A 6,915-nucleotide genomic window follows, 5' to 3' on the forward strand; every position below is an offset into this window, starting at 1 on the left:
GCCTGCCCACCCCTGCTGTTCCCAGCCTCGTTCTTCCACACCAATAACTAACTGCAAGCCTCTTAGGCCCAGCACAAAATGTCATATGACCTGAGTCTCCAGAAACAGCAGACAGGGACAGTGGCAGAACCTTCTGGTTCCATCCCACCAGGGCATGAGAGGTTGGAGACACAAGCCTCAAAACCAAGAGAAAGAGACTTGAATTTCTGGCCAAGAAGGGGCAACAAGCTGGACTTCCACCACTGTGGGCCAAGCAAGAGTCCCCAGAGTGCCCATGCTGAGACGCTACCCCAGCAGGATGGTTGGGAGGTGGGGCTCTGGGCCTGGGGCCAGTGGGAGCTGAATGGCAGCTGCACCTTAGCCAAGGACCCGAGATCCCTGGCCCTTCTTGCCACGTTCTCAGTGACATTCAGGTAAAATTGGGGGACTTTACAAGATTTCTTAGACAATAAAATGGAAGAAAATAGTCTTTTACAAATGGTGTTAAGAAAGAGTGAACTTGGAGCCTTACCTCAAACTCACAAATTCCCTCCAAGGGAACCAAAGACCTCAACTTCAAAGCTACCACCAAGTTTCCAGAAGAAAGCACACATGTGGGTCTTTATGACTCACATCAGGCAGCACTTGCATACGTGTGGCAAAGCCCAAGCAGGCAAGAAAGAGCAGAGACCCTAGCCTTCATCAGGCCAGACACAGTGCCCCCAAAACATGGCCAAGAAAGGGAAAGACCGAGGTCATGCCTCTGATGCAGCCCGGAATCAGAAACACGTGAAGAGCTCTTTCAGCTCTGGAAGGAGACCAGCCATCAGTGCCCACCATGCCACAGCTCCAAGCATGCCTGTATGCAGGGGAGCCTCCACCACGACCCCACACACACCAGCAGCAGTTCTGTGGCCAGGCCACCTGCCAGCTGCATGTCCTCTAGCCCAGCTCAGCTCTGACCCTGTTTGCCTGGGGACAGGCAAGACAACCTGCTTCAGAGGCTAGTCAGAAGCCCAGGCTCCTCGCTGGGGTGGACCCAGTGGATATAAATCAGGACCCATGGTCTCCCTGGGGCAGGATTAACCTGCCAGGGCAGCTCACAGAAGCCAACCAAGGGTCCTGTTGCCTAGGCTGAAGGTGTTTTAAGGACACCTCAGGAGCAGCCAGATGTGAGATCATGTCGGGCAAGCTTTGGTGGGCACAGCCCCTGCCAGCACCTCTGTTTCCATCAGGCCGAAGTTCCCTGAGGCCCACAGCCTGGGCACCCTACTCCAGCTGTGTCACACGCCATCCCCAGTGGATGGGGTGGGGCCCTTTCCAGGCTTCCTGTCAAAGCTTGGTCTTCCTGGCCAGCCTGCCCACCAAGGCTACAGGGACCCTGTAATTAATTGGTGTCTATTTGCTAATTAATTAGACACCAGTGCTACAAGTTCAAGTATGGGGGTCAGGGGTCAGGGCATGCTGTGAGGATGGCTCTGCAGTGCCTGGGCTGGGGGCAGTTGCTTGGAGGGTAGAGGGGCCCGCTAGATCCCTGCATGCTTCAGCCCAGGTTCCCCACCCCTTCTCTTGTGCCACAATGGGGTGGGGGCTGGAGCTCTCCTCCAGGAGAGGCAGGCACTACAGATCCGGTGTCTGCTGGACCCAGTCCTGGAGAGAGCCATCACCCCCTAGCATGTTTTGCCTGCCTTGGCTTGACTGTTCTCGTGACTGCTGGGCCAGCTGAGGGCAAAGCAGGGAGACAGTGGTTGGATGGAAGGAAGAACTTCCCAGTTACCAGGGGGCCCTGTTGCCTGTTGCCCTGGAGTGTACTCAGAGCCTCACTGACCACATGTATGGGCTGTGCAGCCTGGGAATCCCTCCTCATGTCCCCCTTTCCACCTCTTCCCAGGGCCCCCAACCATGCAGGTGACCATTGAGGATGTGCAGGTCCAGGTGAGTGGTACGGCACAGTTTGAGGCTGTCATTGAGGGGCACCCACAGCCCACTGTGACATGGTACAAGGTAAGAGCTGGCCCAAGGAGGCAGGGTGGGACCCTCAGAGGCCGGAGGCACCTGTGTGTGCATGTGTGTACGAAAACCGCACCACACAATCCTAGCTGTGTGGCCCCTCCTGCAATCCCCAAGCCCATCATGGCTGGGCATGGGGCTAGACCTGGGGCCGACACACAGCAGGTGCCAGGGAAGGGCAGGTGGGCCTGATGCTGGGATGGGCTGATGGCGTCCTGGCCTGCTGGTGTTTCAGGACGGTGTCCAAATGGAGGACAGTGCCCGGCTGAGCCAGCAGAAGGATGGCACCACTCACTGCCTGCTACTGAAGGATGTGGCCCAGCAAGATGCAGGCGTCTACACCTGTCTCGCACACAATGCTGCTGGCCAGATGCTCTGCAAGGCAGAACTGCTGGTCCATGGGGGTAAGCCGCACAGCCTCCCAGGCCCAGGGCCGCTCGGTCTCCACATGGCATCCCCAGTCCCCACAGGGACCCCAGCTCAAGGTTCCCATGGGCCACAGACCCAGGCCCAGGGAACAGCTTGCCAGCTCCACAGTACTGGGGACGAGGGCCAGGGCAGTGCCTTTGCCGTCCTAACTACCTTCTGTGCTGACCACAGGAGACAGTGAGCCAGATTCAGAAGAGCAGAGCCATTGAAGGAAGCTGCACTCCTTCTACGAGGTCAAGGAGGAGATTGGCAGGTACACTCCAGCCCTTCTGGCCCCGGGGATGCCCAGGACCTGTGGCACAGCGTCACCATCCTGATCCCCCTCCCTCCTCCCCAGAGGCGTGTTTGGCTTTGTAAAAAGGGTACAGCACAAAGGAAATAAGGTATTCTGTGCTGCCAAGTTCATCCCCCTGCGGAGCAGAACTCGGGCCCAGGTGTACCAGGAGCGAGATATCCTGGCCACGGTCAGCCACCCGCTGGTCACTGGGCTGCTGGACCAGTTTGAGACCCGGAAGACCCTCATCCTCATTTTGGAACTGTATCCTTTCTTCTCCTGACCCCTTGGGGTTTGAGGAGGGGTACAGTGGCCACCAGGCTGGGGATTGGAGGAGCATATGCTCCCTGGGCCTGGCAGGTTGTGATGGCCTCAGCCCACCTTCCTGTGGCCAATGCTGTGTGACAAGCAGCCCTGTTCCTGACACTCCTGATGGTATTGGGCAGGGGGTTCTTTCTCTCTGAGGGTTGTCCATGGGGGTCACCAGGCAGGGTCAGTGGTTGAGCTGCTCCTGAGGGTCCAGATGTCCTCGGTGGAGATGGCCAGGGGTCTCCTCCCATGGGTGACCTCTCAGATGTCAGGCGAGGTGTATCCTACACAGGTTACTCCAGGTCTTTGCCCACTGCCCATAGGTCCCTGACTGGGGTCTCAGTGTGGAGGGCCTTGTGGCTGGATCTGCTCCTGTGTTCTTGTCTCTCCCCTGAGGAGGGATTTGTGCAGACAGGCCAGGTGCCCCCACCCTACCACTGCCCTGTGGCCTCAGTCCCTAGGCAGCCCCCCTCATCTGGGCTGGATGCTGTCTGGGGTTCCAGGGGCCCATGGCACCTCCCCTCAACCTGAGCACCAGTACCCCACCCTTGAGACCGCAGGAACCCTGTCCTGGCCACCTCCTGGTGGGTTCCAGCCTCAGCTGCTTTCCTTGACCAGGCCCTAGGTGCTCATCAGAGGAGCTGCTGGATCGCCTCTTCAAGAAGAGAGTGGTAACAGAAGCCGAGGTGACCCTGCACCTGCCTGCCACTGGCCTGAGCTGCATGCGGGTCCCAGCCCCACCCAGACACAGCTGCCCCAAATGTGGCCCAGGCCCCGCCTCTCTGGATCCCAGGCCCCCGTGGCTACCCAGGCTCTGTGCCCAGCTGCACTGCCTGGCTTCCTGAACACCTTGCTTGTTCCTGGGGATTTCTCTGGCTTTGGCACTTAGGGCTCAGAGTGCCACCTACCCTTTGGCACTTAGGGCTCAGGGTGCTACCTCTCCTCAACCCCTTTGGGCTTGTCCCAGGTGCTAGACTGGGGCACTCAAGCAGGATGAGTCAAGGTGGAGGGCCGCGGCCCCTCCCTGAGCACAGCATTTGCCACAGGTCAAGGTCTACCTCCAGCAGCTGGTGGAGGGACTGCACTATCTGCACAGCCACGGGGTCCTCCACCTGGACATAAAGATTCTGTCCCTTGGGCCCCTCCAGAACCTGGGTGGGAGAGGGGAGCCCTGGGCCTACAGGATAGGAAGGGACAGGCCTACCGTGTCCAGTTTCCTTGACAGGACTTGCTATCCTGCAGGGACTGGATGCACTGCTAATTGGCAGCTCATCCGTGGGCTCTGTCTGATCTACAGAACTTCTAGTTTCCCCCTCACCCCCCTCTCCCATTGTGGCTTAGCTTCTACAGATCAGAGAAAATATTTGACCTTGGATTTTTAATCCTAATTTTCAACTCTGTAGAAGAATTTGGCTCCAAACCTTTCCAATCAAAAGGGTGATTATCTCCTCCATGGGACACAGTCTCCCCTTTAGATACAGCTGACTTATGGAACCAGACCAGAAATACCTGTCACTTTCACAAATGGAGGGGGAGAATGGCTCTACCACTGCCTCTGGGTCCAAACCCATCACTTTGGATCCACTTTTAAGAAATCTAATATCCAGTATGCTAATGAATTATTTTCTCAATTAATTCCACTAATTAGTCATCTATTCTTGCTCTGCCAGAATCCCTATCTTTTTACCATCTAATCATTCATTGCCAACAAGCCACATATTCTACCTCCCTAGAGGGATGCATTTACACTGGGTAAATAAATGGTTAGGGTAATCTCATGCTGCCTGTTCCAGCTTCCCAGATCCAGTTCACAGTACCAAACATCAATATTAACCATCAAGGGAAAATATGCTTCTTTAAATAATCAGGAGAGAATCTCCTACTCTATCTGGAAATTTCTCTGTTCTGCTAGTTCAGTATTGGCAGTCAACAGACAATGGCACTCATTACTACTACAATACTAAAAGGCATTTTCCCTATAGCTAAACCATCATCTCTGACACCCAAATAATCAGAATTTTTTAGCAGAATTTAGTGTCCTTGCCTCACCCCCCAACAGCATCTTCTGCTCATTTTTCGCCCAATACTGAGGTTTTATCTGAGTTCCATGGTGATGCCAAGACAGGTAAAGATATTCTTTAAATCTTCCACCTACTCCCTTCTTTTCTGAAACTTACACATAATCAATGTTTTTACTTATTTTGAAAACTCTCATGCACCAGGTATAGTGATAATAGCTTTAAAAAGCATTTACCTACTTCCACCCTTAAATCTTTATGGGTTGGGGTTTGTACCCCCATTTTACAGAGAAGAAAAGCTGAGGCTCGGTCACCTGCCCAAGGTCATCCCGGGCAGGGGCTGGGATCCAGGTTTGACCTGGATGTCCTCTGTCCTCCGCTTGCTGGGTTCTCACAGTGCGTGCGGGCGGGGTGCGCTCCTCGGGGCTGTCTTCCTTGGAGGACGAGCCTCTGAGAAGAACCAGTCCCCTTCCCTGACTTCACCACGCTCCCGCCACTTCCACCTGGCAGCGGTTCCCGGAGACCCTACTCACAGTCCCTCCTCTGGGGCCAATTCAAACTTCCCCTCGGTCCCCAAAGCAGGCACCGGCTGGCTGACACGAGGAGCCGCCTCCTCCCCGCCCGCAAGGCTGGGAGCCGGCGAGTGGAAGAAAGGAGGGCGCGGATACCCCGCTTCCCTGGGCTCGGACTCGGGGGCCAGAGGCGGTACGACGCTGCGGGGGAGTGGGCAGCGCGGGCGGGCCAGGGGTCGGCGGGACCCGGGGACCGGGGAACCGGAGACCCGGCGCGGGAGCGCGGCTCGGGCGGGCAGGGGGCTCCGGCGCCGGGGCAGGATGCGCGGGCGGCGGGGCGCTGCCGCCGGCGCCAGGTCGGTGCGCCGAATGCCGGGAGCCGCGCCGGGGCGGGGGGGGGGGGGGGGGGGGGAAGGGGTCCGCGGCGCGGGGGGGGGGGAAGGGGTCCGCGGCGCGGGGGGCGGGGAAGGGGTCCGCGGCGCGGGGGGGGGGGGGGGAAGGGGTCCGCGGCGCGGGGGGGGGGGGGGGGGAAGGGGTCCGCGGCGCGGGGGGGGGGGGGGGGAAGGGGTCCGCGGCGCGGCGGGCGGGGCCCCGGGGCCCGGTGCAACGGGCGGGAAGGTGCGGCGGCCTCAGGCGCGCCGGCTCGGGTCGGGGTCGGGTCCCCGGAGGCCCCCTCCTACCTTTGCCGGGCGCCACGTAGACGGAGTAGAGCAGCGAGGACGAGAGCGAGAAGAAGAAGAGCGTGGCGAGCGGCGAGCGGCGCGGCAGCCACAGCAGCCCCCGGCGGGCGCACATGCTGCAGCCGGGCGGCCGCTCGAGGGCCGGGCCTGCTCCTGCGGCTCCCGTGCGCCGCCGCCTGGGCCTCGGCCGCCGCCTCCCGAGCCTCGCGGGCCGCCACCGCCGCCTCGCCTATCCCAGCCGACAGCCGCGGCGGGCCGGGCCACATGAAGTGGGCGGGGCCGCGCGGCCCGGGGCCAGCGCAGCGACGGGGGCGGAGCGGGCGGTCGCACAGGGGCGGAGGGGCGGGACCAGCGCCGCCGGCACCATCGCAAAAGACCCGCGCGCTCGCTCGCCACCCGACCCCGTCGCCCCCGCGGCTGAGCAGCGGCTTTAGGAAGCTGTTAGAGGTACAGTAGTGAAGGATAAGTCTAACCCCACTCTTGAGGGTAGTGGGTTAGAAGCACAAATGTACTCCAAGTAGGCCATGTGGTACAGGTGCCATGGACCATATGTAGCTGCCCAGCACCTGAAGTAGTGTTAACTGAGTAGTGTTAAATAGTGTTAACTGAGATATGCTATGAGTATAAAACACTCACTGGAATTACACAAAGGATGTAAAATTCCCAGTGCTATTTTTTCATGCTGATTGTATCCAATCACATTA

Source organism: Ictidomys tridecemlineatus, unplaced genomic scaffold (assembly GCF_052094955.1).
Source record: "Ictidomys tridecemlineatus isolate mIctTri1 unplaced genomic scaffold, mIctTri1.hap1 Scaffold_164, whole genome shotgun sequence".
In the NCBI taxonomy this organism is placed as follows: Eukaryota; Metazoa; Chordata; class Mammalia; order Rodentia; family Sciuridae; genus Ictidomys; species Ictidomys tridecemlineatus.